The 15,669-nt window shown below is 61.7% G+C and overlaps 1 protein-coding gene across 2 annotated transcripts in view; it reads right to left on the reverse strand.

The window, feature by feature from the left end:
• Positions 1–9,618, reverse strand: part of LOC112546544 (protein jagged-2-like) — a 34,196-nt gene extending 24,578 nt beyond the window's left edge. Inside the window, exons 1-2 of one of the 2 annotated variants that reach the window (XM_075915258.1) lie at positions 9,467–9,509; positions 4,402–4,459 (exon numbers count right to left, since the gene is read on the reverse strand). The gene's annotated coding sequence lies outside the window, so the exon portion shown is untranslated. Of the gene's footprint in view, positions 1–4,401; positions 4,460–9,466 lie in introns of both variants that reach the window. The other variant, XM_075915257.1, reaches the window with a different exon arrangement.
• Between the last annotated feature and the right edge of the window lie 6,051 nt (positions 9,619–15,669).

Genomic DNA, 15,669 nt, shown 5'->3' on the forward strand with positions numbered 1-15,669 from the left:
AACCATCCATCCGTCTGGCCCCGCCCATAGCTCGGTCCATCCGCCCCCCAGCACACCCCCGTCTGTCCGTCCATCCAACCATCCGTCCGTCTGGCCGGCCCCGCCCATAGCTCGGGCCATCCGCCCCCCAACACACCCCCGTCTGTCCGTCCATCCAACCATCCATCCGTCTGGCCGGCCCCGCCCACAGCTCGGTCCATCCGCCCCCCAACACACCCTCGTCTGTCCGTCCGTCCAACCATCCATCCGTCTGGCCGGCCCCGCCCATAGCTCGGGCCATCCGCCCCCCAACACACCCCCGTCTGTCCTTCCGTCCAACCATCCATCCCGCCCACAGCTCAGTCCATCTGCCCCCCAATACACACCCGTCTGTCCGTCCGTCCAATCATCCGTCTGTCCATCCAGCCCTGCCCTCAGCTCGGTCCATCCGCCCCCCCAACACACACCTGTCTGTCCGTCCATCCAACCATCCGGCCGGCCGGCCCCGCCCTCAGCTTGGTCCATCCGCCCCCCCAATATACACCCGTCTGTCCCTCCGTCCAACCATCTGTCTGTCCGTCTGGCCCCGCCCACAGCTCGGTCCATCCAGCCCCCAATACACACCCGTCCAGCCGTCTGTCCGTCCAACCATCTGTCCATCTGGCCCCACCATCCAATATATACCTGTCCGTCCGCCTGTCTGTCCAACCATTTGTCTTTCTGTCCCCGCCCACAGCTGGGTCCATCCACCACCCAATATACACTCGTCTGTCCGTCTAACCATCCGTCTGTCCATTCGTCCCCACCCACAGCTCACTCCATCCACCACCCAATATACACGTGTCCGTCCATTTGTCCATCCAACCATCCATCCGTTCGTCCTTTCCCTCCTCAGAGTCCGTATCATCTGTCCATCCCCGCCCCACAGCTAGGTCTGTACATCTGTCCGTCAGTCCCCACCCCCCAGCTCAGTCCATACATCCGTCTGTCCGTCCATCTGTCCATCCATCTGTTCCCGCCCCACATATTGGTCCATACATCGGTCTATCTGTCCGTCCGTCCCCACCTCACATATTGGTCCATCTACCATCCAATATACACCCATCCATCTCCCTCTGTCCACTACACTGCCGATACACATCCATCCATCTCCCCACTACAGATCAGTCTGTCCATCAGCCCATGAAGCACCCACTATAAACATTGGTCCATCCACCACCCAATTATCCATCCATCCTCACTCCCATGTTGGTCCATCCACCACCCAATGTACATCCATCTGTCTGTCTATCTGTCCAGACACAAAACCTTGCCATCCATCCAATCCCTATATACATTGGTCAATCCATCCATCCCTCCCCCCCCCCCCCCCCCCCCACTTGCTGTCCTAAGTTGTCTTGCGGGAGAAGGCGTGCTAAACAACTGCTTGGCTTCTCCCACCCTAGAGGTGACTGTATTTAAGGCTGGTGGAGCAAACTTGGGCTAAAGCGCTGCCCACTCCCAGCCCAAAGAAACAAGGACCATCGCTGTGCGGCTGAAGAATAAATAGCTGCCACTTTTCACCCCAGAGGAGGCTGCATCTCAGGGTTGGCTGAGGGATCCCTGTATAAACAGCTGCTGCACCCAACCCCAGAGGTGGCTGCATCTCGGTGCTCAGCGAGCAATCTCTCTGTGCCACTGGTTAAGTGCTTTGGGATCCTCCAGAGTCTCTTGCCCTGTTCACACAGAACAGTTCCCCCAAGAAAGACAGCCAGGCCAGGGCAGAAAGACGTCCTAAAAGACCTTCGTCTGCCTGGACTGGGAACTATAGAGCCCAAGAAAAAGGCAGGATTAGTCAGTACCCAGGCCTGGTGCTGCGAGCTTCCCTACAGCAGTGTCCTGTCAGTGCCAAGCGGGAATGCTGTGAGCTTCCTTACAACAGTGCCCAGGAAATCCGGAACTGTGTCAGCTGGTGCCCCTGGGCAAGTAGGATTGCATTCCCAGCCCCTCCCCCACTCCTACAGCCATCCCCACTCCCCTCCCAGTCCCTTAGGGCGGATTTCACAGCTCAGCAGCTGCCCCCCATCCCCTCCCCAGACAGCCTCTCCTGGCTTCAAGGCAGCCGGTTCCTTGCAGTCCCCCCCAGGCCTGCACACAGCTGCACTGCCTGCTCCCCCTGCTGGTCATGGGCAGTATGGCTTGTGCTGTAGCAGCCTGGGGCTTTCCCCAGGCCTGCCCTAGAGGGGGGAAAACTCCACGCCCCACTCCCCATCCCCCTGGGCCAGCCAGGTCCCCGCCCTGGCACCTTTCTAGTAGCATTGCCCACTCCAAATGCCACTCACAATGCTGTTATTGCTCTCCCACCTCCTCTCCCAGCCTGCACCCCACTCTCCCCACCTGGCACCTTCCCACACCCCGGGGTGTAACCCTACCATCCCAGCCTCTTGCGGGCTCAGTCCAGCCTGGCCAGGTGCAGCCAGCTGGTACCATGTCCCTGACATTACAATAGAGAGCTTTTTTCTAGGTTCTTTCTGGTCCCGTCCCCCCCACAATGCAATGCCTCGTTGCTCCCCTGCATCCCCCGCTCTCCGTGTTGGCCCTGGGCGGTCTGTCCGGGACGCCCCTGGATTCACAGGGGCGACTGTGATGGTGGGCTGCTGTGACACAGAGCTCAGCCCTGATAAACTCTCCACACCTAACACACCGCTTTCACAATAGTCACGCCTACGGGGGAGCAAGAGGGGCGTCTCGGGGAGCTGGTAACTGACCCCTACTCACCCCTACTCAACCTCCCTTGCTGAAATGTACGCCCATTGCTTCTTGTCCTATCCTCAGCAGCCAAGGAGAACAATTTTCTCCCTCCTCGTAATACCCTTTTAGATACTTGAAAACCGCTATCCTGTCCCCTCTCAGGTACTGCTTTTTCCGATTCTTTTGTCTTTTCCGACATTTGGCCCGTCTAGACTGGGTGCTGAACCTAGGAGAAACCCGCCCCACCTCCGAGTGTGGCTGAGAGCCAAACCTAGGGGGAGCCTGCCGATTTTCACATGGATCCAGGCCCCTGGGCATAGAGTTCAGGCTCCTTGGCCCCCTCAGGTGATGCTTGGGGGTGGAGGGAGACCCCATCAGACTCAGCCCCTCCCCCACTCGATCCAGATTGGAACCAGATCGGACGTCAGTTTCGCCACCACAAAACTGACCTGGAAAGAAATGTTCTTTCCTGCCCGAGCAAGGGGGTGCATTCCCTGCAATGGGGGGCTCTCTGTTCCCCCCCTTATTTTAACTCCTGCCCCCCCAGACTGTTTACTTAACGGCAATGTAAACCCAACCCTCGGCCCCCTTTCCCAGCCCAGCAGCCTGAGAAAGCCTCCTTGTGTTTGCGAAGCCCGGGGCGGAGGGGCCGTGGGCGCAGGGCCCAAGGGGTCCCGAAAGGACAGGAGGAGAGAAGAGAAAAGAACAGCCAAGGTCGCGGCTTTCTCAAGAGGCCGGGGCACGCAGGGCTGAGCAAACTGAAAAGCCGGCCTGGCTGCCCTGGGTTCAACCCTCCGCTCGCGGGAGCGCTGCTGGCAAGCCGGCCCGGCTGCCCGGGTTTAACCCTCCAATCGCGAGAGCACTGCTGGCGCCAGAGAGAGCTGCGCGGTGGATCAGGCCCTGTGTGGGATCAGGCCCCGTTGGGGTTCTCCCTGCCCAAGGGCGCAGCAGAAACGGCCAGCTGTGCTCCTAGCCAGACTCTGCCCCCATTCCCCCTCCATTCCCCGCCTCGGCCAGGAATCCACCCACTGAAACAATCCGTCCTGCATGACCCATCACATCAGTGTCAGAGCCAGGGACAGCTCCCAGGCTCGCCTTTGCTCTAACCACTAGACCCCACTCTCCTCCCAGACTGCAACCCAGGCAGCTTCACTCCCAGTGCCCTAGCCCTCAGACACGCTGCCTCCCTGCTGCGGGATGGCGCAGACTGAGGATTCCCCGGGACAGACGCAGCCTGCCGCCCCTTCCGTGTCCCCCGCCTTGCCTTCGATTGCTGCACCAGCACCCTGCCCGGGCCTGCCCCGGCCTGGTAGCGTGGGGCAGGATTCAGTTACTGCCCCTTCCTGGTCCTGCTCCATGCCTTGCACTGGTCTCGTGCCACCTGCAGGGACCGTGCACGGCGGAGCAGCGGGGCACAGAGAGCCAATGGGGGGGGGTCATGAGTCCTGACTCCTAGGTTCTGCACCCAGCTATGGGAAGGGAGTGGAGTCAAGTGGCTACAGTGTGGGGGGGTTGCAGGCCAGGACTTCTTTGTCTGATTCCAGGCTCTGGGAGGAAGTGGGGTCTAGTGGTGGGAACAGGGCGGGATGCTGGAGTAACCTACTGGCTCTGTACCTCAGTTTCCCCTTCTTTATAATGGAGATGGCTGATGCTGCCCCATTTTGGTCTTAGGCTCAATCAGCTAATGCTCACCCAGGATTCAGAGTTCACATCTGAAAGGAGCAAGTCCAAAGGTCCGAATCGGCTTTCTCTGGTGTAAACAGGAGAAACTGGGTCAGGTGACTCTCACTCCCGTAACATTGCAATGAGAACAGGATCAGTGTGGTGTTGTTACAATGATTTGTGCTGGTGCAGTGACCGAAATCGGGGCCCCGTTGGGCCGGGCGCCGCCCAGACACACAGTGACCGAGATCAGGCCCCGTCGGGCCGGGCGCCGCCCAGACACACAGTGACCGAGATCAGGGCCCGTCGGGCCGGGCGCCGCCCAGACACACAGTGACCGAGATCAGGGCCCCGTCGGGCCGGGCGCCGCCCAGACACACAGTGACCGAGATCAGGGCCCGTCGGGCCGGGCGCCGCCCAGACACACAGTGACCGAGATCAGGGCCCGTCGGGCCGGGCGCCGCCCAGACACACAGTGACCGAGATCAGGGCCCCGTCGGGCCGGGCGCCGCCCAGACACACAGTGACCGAGATCAGGGCCCGTCGGGCCGGGCGCCGCCCAGACACACAGTGACCGAGATCAGGGCCCGTCGGGCCGGGCGCCGCCCAGACACACAGTGACCGAGATCAGGGCCCCGTCGGGCCGGGCGCCGCCCAGACACACAGTGACCGAGATCAGGGCCCCGTCGGGCCGGGCGCCGCCCAGACACACAGTGACCGAGATCAGGGCCCGTCGGGCCGGGCGCCGCCCAGACACACAGTGACCGAGATCAGGGCCCCGTCGGGCCAGGCGCCGCCCAGACACACAGTGACCGAGATCAGGGCCCGTCGGGCCGGGCGCCGCCCAGACACACAGTGACCGAGATCAGGGCCCCGTCGGGCCGGGCGCCGCCCAGACACACAGTGACCGAGATCAGGGCCCCGTCGGGCTGGGCGCCGCCCAGACACACAGTGACCGAGATCAGGGCCCGTCGGGCCGGGCGCCGCCCAGACACACAGTGACCGAGATCAGGGCCCCGTCGGGCCGGGCGCCGCCCAGACACACAGTGACCGAGATCAGGGCCCCGTCGGGCCGGGCGCCGCCCAGACACACAGCGACCGAGATCAGGGCCCGTCGGGCCGGGCGCCGCCCAGACACACAGTGACCGAGATCAGGGCCCGTCGGGCCGGGCGCCGCCCAGACACACAGTGACAGAGATTAGGGCCCGTCGGGCCGGGCGCCGCCCAGACACACAGTGACCGAGATCAGGGCCCCGTCGGGCCGGGCGCCGCCCAGACACACAGTGACCGAGATCAGGGCCCGTCGGGCCGGGCGCCGCCCAGACACACAGTGACCGAGATCAGGGCCCGTCGGGCCGGGCGCCGCCCAGACACACAGTGACCGAGATCAGGGCCCCGTCGGGCCGGGCGCCGCCCAGACACACAGTGACCGAGATCAGGGCCCGTCGGGCCGGGCGCCGCCCAGACACACGGTGACCGAGATCAGGGCCCGTCGGGCCGGGTGCCGCCCAGACACACAGTGACCGAGACCAGGGCCCGTCGGGCCGGGTGCCACCCAGACAGACAGTGACCGAGATCAGGGCCCCGTCGGGCCGGGTGCCACCCAGACAGACAGTGACCGAGATCAGGGCCCCGTCGGGCCGGGTGCCACCCAGACAGACAGTGACCGAGATCAGGGCCCGTCGGGCCGGGCGCCGCCCAGACACACAGTGACCGAGATCAGGGCCCCGTCGGGCCGGGTGCTACCCAGACAGACAGCGGGGGGAGCAGGTCCAGAGGGAGGAAGGGTGGGGAACGTGCCCCAGGCCATGTCAGCTGACCTGCCTAGGAAGGAACCCAGCCGTCTCGTCTCCATTTGCAATCTGGTGAGCTGCTCACATCGTACCCTCCCTACAACCCCTCGCACCTGCCCAGGGTCCCTTCCCCATCCCTCTCCTGTCTGCTGCCCACCAGCCTCGCCTTTCCCTCCCACCCCCCGGCCAGCTCCCCTGTTCCCTGGGCCCATCCCCCATTCACGTGTTTGCCTGTGACACCCCCTCCCCCCATCCACAGCCAGTCCTTTAACCCCGACAGGGGACTCGTGGGGGACTCCCTCTCCCTCCTCTCCCGCCTTCGGGCACACGCTGGGCCAGGTAGTTCTGCCCAGTCTCCACGGGGTGGCGCCACACACTGCCCCGGTCAGAGAGGGAGGCCCCTGCTCCCGGGGGGGAGGGTCAGTGAATTGGGGCCCGAGCGGAGGGCGCTGGGTCTTTGCGAGTGATGCTTTCACACTGTCAGTGCCGGACTCCCCCTTCCCTCCCGCCGGGGTGATGGCTCCAAACCAGCCCTGCTCCCTCCCCCGCTGCTCTGGGATGTGATGGCCGCTGGGGACGGGTTCGAGGCCCTGAGCAGCCCTAGGGTCAGAGACCCGGCCTGGGCACCGTAAGGCTAGCGCCAAGACCCCCATGCTGCCCTACTGAGCCAAGGCCAATCCCACTCTCGCTCCGCCAGCGGTGCTGTGTGGAGAGGGGCAGGAGCTGGCTGTGGGGGCAGGGGGAGCTCCTGGCTACTCCAACCCTGGCTTCTCCCAGTAGGGGGCGCTGTGTGGAGAGGGGCAGGAGCTGGCTGAGGGGGGGCTCCTGGCTACTTCAGCCCTAACTTCTCCCAGCAGGGGGCGCAGTGTGGAGGATAGGTGCTGGCTCTGGGGGGAGCTCCTGGCTACTCCAATCCTGGCCTCTCCCAGCAGGGGACGCTGTGTGGAGAGGGGCAGGAGCTGGCTGAGGGTGGGCTCCTGGCTACTCCAGTCCCAACTTCTCCCAGTAGGGGGCGCTGTGGGAGAGGGGCAGGAGCTGGCTGAGGGTGGGCTCCTGGCTGCTCCAGTCCCAACTTCTCCCAGCAGGGGGCGCTGTGGGGAGAGGGGCAGGAGCTGTCACTGAGCCTTCCCCTGTGCGCTGCAGGGATGGAGGCTTTTTTGCTTGGGATTCCTGTGAGATGTTGCTTCCCACTTTAACCAGCAGGGGGCAGCATGCACCAGTATATGACCAGAGCCTCTGGGACACCCGCCCTCCCGGCACCACCTGGCCAGGGGTCGGGCCTGGCGCCCGAGGAGTTCTCAGCTGTCCATGCGGAGGCCACATAGTGTTTGATCTCCACCAGTGACAGTCAAGCAGGACTCGCCGGAGTGGGGAGCAAATCGGCGTTTGCCGCTGCCGCGGGAATTGCTGCTTAGATTTGTACCCTGAGCGGTTCTCTCCTCCGGCACCTTGGCTCCCATTATCGGCATTAACCTGGCTGGATCCGTGACCCTTGACGCTGGCGGCAGGCCAGGCCTGGGAATGAGAAAGAGCAGCGGGCGAGAACGCAAACCCGCTGCCAGGCCTGCCTTCGTCTCAGCCTCGGGCAGCCGCGAGCATGCAGGAAAAGTTCGATGGGTGTTAGTTCTGTGCGGGGGCAGCCCTCTGATGCAACCGTTGTTTACGGTTTAAACAAAAGCAGATCTGGGTTGTGCTGCGTTGGCGTCTCGACAAGGACAATTCTGCTTTGCCCGCTGTCGGGCTTACAGCACATTTGGTCTCTGACCGTTTCAATATTCCTGCCTCTGCCCCCGATCAGCCGTCTGTCCCTGTCCGGGTTTGATGTTTTTACCGGTTTCGCTCTCTCCTGACTTTTGCTACACCTCCATTCCGCCTGGCTTCTGAAATCCTTCGTTTGTTTTTAATGGCACAGCCAAATGCGGGAGGTTTACGCTGCTCCCTGTACGCTGGGCGCTTTGTGGAGACACTCAGGAGAGATTTAAATGCCGCTCAGCTGAGTAGCAGAGCACCCACAGTACGTTTTTTGTCTTTACTGGTGGTGCACATTCTACATGCCTCCGTGCACATACAAATATTCCGCACATGGAGGGAAAAAAGCTGCATGTGGATGGAAAAGATTAGCGGGAACATTGGTGGTAACATCTTGCCTTGTAGCATCTGCTGTGGGGAGAGAGACAACCTTCGGAGCTCCCCAGAGCCCTTCCTCTGGTCTGGGAACAGCAGGCAGACCCATAGCTCAATACAAGCGGGACCAGACTGGTTAGCGTAAGTAGTAAACACACGATGCAAGGAACCATTCAAGAGGAGTGGCCCTTTAACAGGGCTCCTCTTGCGATTTAGGAAGCTCTGCGCAGGGCTATGAAACTGGGGCCTGTGCCAGCTGGCAGGGGAAGACAGTTTTTTACAGATGTGATTTTTTTAATCTTCAACAACACATGAATGAAATATTTTTAAAGCCGCGCAGGACCCGGGGCCGGACTCCGGCGCTTCCAGCTGATCTGGAAGCGCCGCAGGTCCGGCCCCGGGTCCTGCGCCGCTTTGCTCAGCATCTCTCTGGTCTGCTGGGGAGGACGCAGCTAGTGCCCCCCTCAGCAGACCAGGGAGATGTGGAGCAAAGCCGGGGGCCTGTGGTAGAGCAGGTGGGGCGCTGCCGGTTGGTCCCACAGCACCGCTCCTTGGCGCTACTGGACCAACCCGGCAGCACCCCAGCTACTCTGCCCCAGGAGTCCTGATTCAGCCGCTGCTGATCAGTTTCAGCAGTGGCTGAATCAGGACGCCTGGGGCGGTGCTGCTGGGGTGCTGCTGGGTTGGTCCAGTAGCGCCGAGGAGCGGCCGCGCTACTGGACCAACCCAGCAGCACCCGAGCTGCTCTGCCCCAGGCGTCCCCAAGTCAGCCGCTGCTGAAACTGACCAGCGGCTGACTACAGGAAGCCCGAGGCAGAGTTGCTCTGCCCCGGGCTTCCTGGAATCAGCTGCTGATCAGTTTCAGCAGCAGCTGACTTGGGGACGCCTGGGGTTCTTAAGTTGAATCTGTATGTAAGTCAGAACTGGTGTCCAGATTCAGCGGCTGAATCTGGATGCCAGTTCCGACTTACATACAGATTCAACTTAAGAACAAACCTACAGTCCCTATCTTGTACGTAACCCGGGGACTGCCTGTACTCATGGAAGGGAAACCCACCATGGGCCCAAACGTAGTTGCAAAAGAGAGAAAAACCCATTTTAAATGCACAGACATCAGATCCCAATTCCCAAACCATAAAACAATAAAACCGGATTGATCTAAACTTTACCCTACTTACAGAAGAGTGAAGAATGATATTCTGTCTGAATCCCTCAGTAGCTGGAGAGAAACCGCCCAGACCAAAGGAGAGAAAAACCCTCAAATTCCTTTGTCCCACTTTGAAATTCCTACCTGCATTCCTATTGGCTGAATCTACCGGGCTGAGGTATAGTTAACCCCTTAGTCCCCAAGCTGCTGGCCATCTCTCATGATCATGACACAGCGCAACAAAGCATCCATATAAACACAGTGGTTTGGGACGTATCCATAACTGGCCTCCCCCAGTATCCCACAATGCCCACTGGGACGGCTCCGCTCCCTGCTTTGAACTTGGCTGCCCTGCCGGCACATGTCCCTCCTCTTTCATACTCCGTGAACTTTGTCCCCCGCCTCGCAGGATGGGAATCATTAATGTGTACTCAGCAGCAGGCAGGGCGACCGCTGCTGGGGGGCACAGCTGGCGGATTCAGGGGCACCCTTTAGGGGTCCCTCCACCCCCCCTATTTTGGACTAAGTGTCTACTCACCCTAGCCCCAGACAGAACTCCTAACGGCACTGCAGCCTGAGCGAAGGGGAACGGAATGAGTTGGATTTCAAGGGCCGGCAAAGCTGCGGGATACCCCAGGTGTCAGAAGTTTCCCGGCTTCCCCTTGTCTCCCTGTTGGCCAAGGCCGTCCTTAGGCTCACGCTGGCCCAAATGTAGCAGTGTCCTGTGCTGTGTGTGCCTAGCACCAGCCCCCCTGCTCCGGCCGCCTCTCAGCCCCGGTAGCCCCTTTGTTCCAGCAGCCCCCCTGCTCCAGACGCCTCCCAGCCCCGGCCGCCCCCCTGCTCCGGACGCCTCCCAGCCCCGGCAGCCCCCCTGCTCCAGACGCCTCCCAGCCCCGGCAGCCCCCCTGCTCCGGACGCCTCCCAGCCCCGGCCACCCCCCTGCTCCGGACGCCTCCCAGCCCCGGCAGCCCCCCTGCTCCGGACGCCTCCCAGCCCCGGCAGCCCCCCTGCTCTGGACGCCTCCCAGCCCCGGAAGCCCCCCTGCTCCGGACGCCTCCCAGCCCCGGCAGCCCCCCTGCTCCGGACGCCTCCCAGCCCCGGCCGCCCCCCTGCTCTGGACGCCTCCCAGCCCCGGCCGCCCCCCTGCTCTGGACGCCTCCCAGCCCCGGCCGCCCCCCTGCTCTGGACGCCTCCCAGCCCCGGCAGCCCCTCTGCTCCGGACGCCTCCCAGCCCCGGCAGCCCCCCTGCTCCGGACGCCTCCCAGCCCCAGCAGCCCCCCTGCTCCGGACGCCTCCCAGCCCCGGCCGCCCCCCTGCTCCGGACGCCTCCCAGCCCCGGCAGCCCCCCTGCTCCGGACGCCTCCCAGCCCCGGCCGCCCCCCTGCTCCGGACGCCTCCCAGCCCCGGCAGCCCCCCTGCTCTGGACGCCTCCCAGCCCCGGCCGCCCCCCTGCTCTGGACGCCTCCCAGCCCTGGCAGCCCCCCTGCTCCGGACGCCTCCCAGCCCCGGCAGCCCCCCTGCTCCGGACGCCTCCCAGCCCCGGCCGCCCCCCTGCTCTGGACGCCTCCCAGCCCTGGCAGCCCCCCTGCTCCGGACGCCTCCCAGCCTTGGTGGTCCCAGTCCTCTGGCCCTAGCTCTGCTTCCCCGCCTCGGCAGCCTCAATCTCCCTGCCCCCTTTTCCACCTCCTGGCCCGCAGCTCCCTTCCACCTGTTCCCCCACCAGCCTCCCTGCCCCCACAGCCCTGAGTGCAGCCCCTCCCCTGCAGAGTTGGTGCCCCCCCACCAGCGGGGGATGGGAGATGCAGGTGCTCGGGCTGCGGGAAGGGTGGCCCTGCTGCTAGCTCTGTCTTCCCTGCCTGGGACAGTCTCCTGTGCCTGACGCCCCTCCGCCCCTGCGACCTGGCTGCTGGGGGCCCTGCCCTCTGGCCCCCCACCTCCTGTGCCCCGTCCTTTCTGCTTCGCCTGCTAAGCAGCCTGCCCCTCTGCCTCCTGCCCCAATCCACCAGCTGGCTCTGCAGCCGCGCTTGGGGGCGGCGGGGGAATGGACGCCTGCTTCCCCTTCTGTTTCTTCTCCTCCCAACCTGCTGCCCCCCAAATTGTCCCAAACTGTCACCCCCACTTCAACAGCCCCAGAATCCTTGCCTGGGACCAGACCCCCAGAGAAGCTGTTTTGGGCACCCCCCTTTAAAAGCTCTATCCGCAGACCCCCTGTGCAGCCGCCCCCGGGACCAGTGACTAGCGCCGCCCCACACTGCCAGCCCTCGCTGCTCTGGGCCGTCGCACCTGCCAATGGCCACAGGGCTTGGCCGTGAATGCGGGAGAGGCCTGAGCGAGGATTCAAGGGAGCCTGGAGCCCCCGATGCGCATTGGGGCCCACGCGGTCTGCGCTGGCAGGAGCCGTTTCCTCCAGCAGGAAGGGAGCCCCGACAGTCGGCGCCCACCCTCCGGCTGCAGCCTTCGGCCTCCCTCACAGCCCTGGAGAGAGATGAGCCCTGCCTCGGCCGCCTCTGCGGTCGGAGCGCTGGTTGGAGCCTCAGTTTCCCCCTTGCCGCCTCGGGCGACCTGCTGGCGATGCGCTTGGGATCATGGGAACACACAAGCCGCTTCACCAAGTCAGGGTCCTGATCCTGAGGCAGGCTGGAGGGGTGGGTGACAGCTGCCCCACCCTGTGCAGTGCCCCCTGCTGGGAGAGGCCAGGACTGGAGCAGCCCCCCCCCACAGCCAGTGCCTGCCCTGCTCCCCATAGCGCCCCCTGCTGGGAGATTCTGGGACTGGACTAACTGGGGTCTCCCCCACAGCCAGCTCCTGCTCTGCTCCCCATAGCGCCCCCTGCTGGGAGACTCTGGGACTGGACTAACTGGGGTCTCCCCCACAGCCAGCTCCTGCTCTGCTCCCCATAGCGCCCCCTGCTGGGAGATTCTGGGGCTGGAATAGCTGGGGGCTCCCCCACAGCCAGCTCCTGCTCTGCTCCCCACAGCGCCCCCTGCTGGGAGACTCTGGGGCTGGAATAGCTGGGGGCTCCCCCACAGCCAGCTCCTGCTCTGCTCCCCACAGCACCCCCTGCTGGGAGATTCTGGGGCTGGAATAGCTGGGGGCTCCCCCGCAGACAGCTCCTGCTCTGCTCCCCACAGCGCCCCCTGCTGGGAGACTCTGGGGCTGGAATAGCTGGGGGCTCCCCCACAGCCAGCTCCTGCTCTGCTCCCCACAGCGCCCCCTGCTGGGAGACTCTGGGGCTGGAATAGCTGGGGGCTCCCCCGCAGCCAGCTCCTGCTCTGCTCCCCATAGCGCCCCCTGCTGAGAAAAGACATGCAGGGCTGCAGGGAGCCTCTGAAATAGCAGGGGCTGGCATGGTGGGGGAATGAAGGAGCCCCCGGGGTGTGCAATGAGTACGGCTGGCAGAAGTGATGTTGGGGTTCACCCCGACCAGTAAAGGGGGTTCTGCCCAGTAACCTCGAATGCCTTCCTGCCAGGCCACTCTGGCTCAGCACCCTCACCGCAGTCACCTGCTTCAGTGCTTAGAGGCCTTACCCAGCTGCCCCCAGCCTAGTGAATGGGGCTCCGACAGGTCCCCCAAACCCATCAACCCTCCCCCCAGCTTTTCACTGGGAACCACTGAGCTTTTCCCCACTGGGCGTCCCCCCACCGGCACGAACCCGGCCGTCTCCACCACCGTGGACCAGCGTGAGCCCCAGGGGGCCGGAGCCAGCTGGCACGGTCCAGCCGAGGCATTTGGTTGCCACACTGCCGCCACCACCTCCGCCTGCTGAAAGCACGTGGGGAGGAGCGTGGTTTGAATCCGACCCAGCTTGCTAATCCCGGCCTCAGGGAGCGTGTCTGTTTTATTTTTCTTGGAGCCATTTGTGACTTTTATTTGTACTTTGTAGTGACTCAGCTTGTTTTCTCCAGTCCAGCGTGGTTTAACCCTCTGCGTCTGGGTAAGAAAGCGAGAGACGAGCCTGGCCTGAGATTCTCTTTATGGAATAACGACCTTACAATATTAGGGACTGTCCACGGCAGGGTTGGGAGTCCAGGACACATGTTTCTGGGGGACTTTGAGACGGGGGGTGCGTGGGGGTCACCCTGCAGTATAAGGGTGCCTCAACACAGCACCCTTCCCTCAAAAGCAGCAACGCAATTTGTGCTATGCAAATTGTGTAGCTGATGTCGAGGTTATTCCAAAATTTGGTGCTACACAGCACTTAGTTCCAAACCAAGCGCTATTCCCACAAGTCTAGTTTGGAGAAGAGAAGATTGAGGGGGGACATGAGAGCGGTTTTCAGGTATCTAAAAGGGTGTCATAAGGGGGAGGGAGAAAACTTGTTCATCTTGGCCTCTGGGGATAGGACAAGAAGCAAGGGGCTTAAACTGCAGCCAGGGAGGTTTAGATTGGACATTAGGAAAAAGTTCCTAACTGTCAGGGTGGTCAGACACTGGAATAAATTGCCCAGGGAGGTGGTGGAATCCCCATCTCTGGAGATATTTAAGAACAGGTTCGATAAATGTCTATCAGGGATGGTCTAGACAGTATTTGGTCCTGCCATGAGGGCGGGGGGCTGGACTCGATGACCTCTCGAGGTCCCTTCCAGTCCTAGTCGTCTATGATTCTATGATAGTCTCCTTCCTGACATAGGAATCTACACAAAGAGCTGTTTGCACCTTCATTGACTGTTAAGTTGATAGCGTCCCAGCCGTCCTTCATCATGACTGAGTAAAGTCAGCCTCTGACCCTCCGTAGCTGGGGTTAATGTCGGTTAAACCTCCTTCGCAGGTTCCCTGGGCTGCTAACAGCTTGGGCAGGTTGCCTCACTTGTCACTTAACTAGACCCGTGGTCCCCATTGTGGAAGGAGGCTGACAGGGACGCCAGAATAGTGCACCTGGTATTTCAAAGTATATTTAGCAAGAACGGGCGCGTTTAAAGACACAGAATTGCTATTTCAGGATCCTGGCGGTATCCTGAAATAGCCCCCCTGCCTAGATGGAGCTGAGCCCCTGTGGGGAGGGCAGGCTGCAGTTGTATCCAGTCCCTCCGGGTGGGGCTTGCCTGCTGGATTTGGGCTGGACTTCAGCAAAGCACAGCAAGCAGGGGCGAGGGGGGCCTGCAGGGGAGGGAGGGGTGCAGGGAGGGCCACCCAGAAGGGCAGGAGCAGGTATGTGGGGACACCCCATTGAGCAATTAAAATGTTGGTGCAAGCATTAAGGGGCAGCGCACCTTTTGTGTGCTACCCCACGTCACCTTTGATGGCGAAGCATCCAAGGCTGCAAGGCGGGGATGACCTACCCAGCCCCTCCTCAGGTGCGGATGGGGCTCTGATATGTCACCTTCCCCCCACGTTCGGGTTCTGCTCCTTTCTCTTGTTCTATGCGCATCATCGCCACCGAGGAAACCAGAAAGTCAGATGCGGCTCGTATCAGATTGCCAAACAGACTTTAATAACTTATAGCAGAGCATAATCCACCATATAGAGTCACTAAACAAGAGCCCAAGCCCCATAAAACACTGACATAATAGCCAAATATTAAATCTCAAATAAGACTACACAACTCAGAAGAGAGAACAATGGAGCGGGACATCGTAATTTCTCGCTCCTTGGGGGGTACTATTTCGAAACATCAGGCTAATGGCCGAGAACCTGTCTTGTTACACACATCCTGAAGGTACATCCGGTGGTGCTTCGGTGTAGATGCTAGCTGGGCTGACAGGCAGAGTTCCCTGCCAATGCCTCCTGGAGAGGTAGGCGCTAAGGGGATGGAAGAATCCTTCTATTGGGCTAACGCTGTCTATCCTGGAGCCTAGTTCAGGAGAGACCTGAAAATCCGCGGCTATCCATGGTATCTGCATCCTCAGATATGGATGGGGATATCCGCGGCTTGTTTTCATAGATCCGGATGTGGCTATACATTTTGGCTGTGTCTAGACTGGCCACTTTTTCCGGAAAATCAGCCGCTTTTCCGGAAAAACTTGCCAGCTGTCTACACTGGCCGCTTGAATTTCTGCAAAAGCACTGACTTCCTACTGTAAGAAATCAGTGCTTCTTGCGGAAATACTATGCTGCGCAAAAGGGCCAGTGTAGACAGCTGAGATTTGTTTTCCGCAAAAAAAGCCCCGAATGTGAAAATGGCGATCGGGGCTTTTTTGCGGAAAACCGCGTCTAGATTGGCCACGGACGCTTTTCTGCAAAAAGTGCTTTTGCGGAAAAGCATCCTGCCAATCTAGACGTGCTTTTCCGAAAATG

Source organism: Pelodiscus sinensis, unplaced genomic scaffold (genome assembly GCF_049634645.1).
Source record: "Pelodiscus sinensis isolate JC-2024 unplaced genomic scaffold, ASM4963464v1 ctg34, whole genome shotgun sequence".
Classification (NCBI taxonomy): Eukaryota; Metazoa; Chordata; order Testudines; family Trionychidae; genus Pelodiscus; species Pelodiscus sinensis.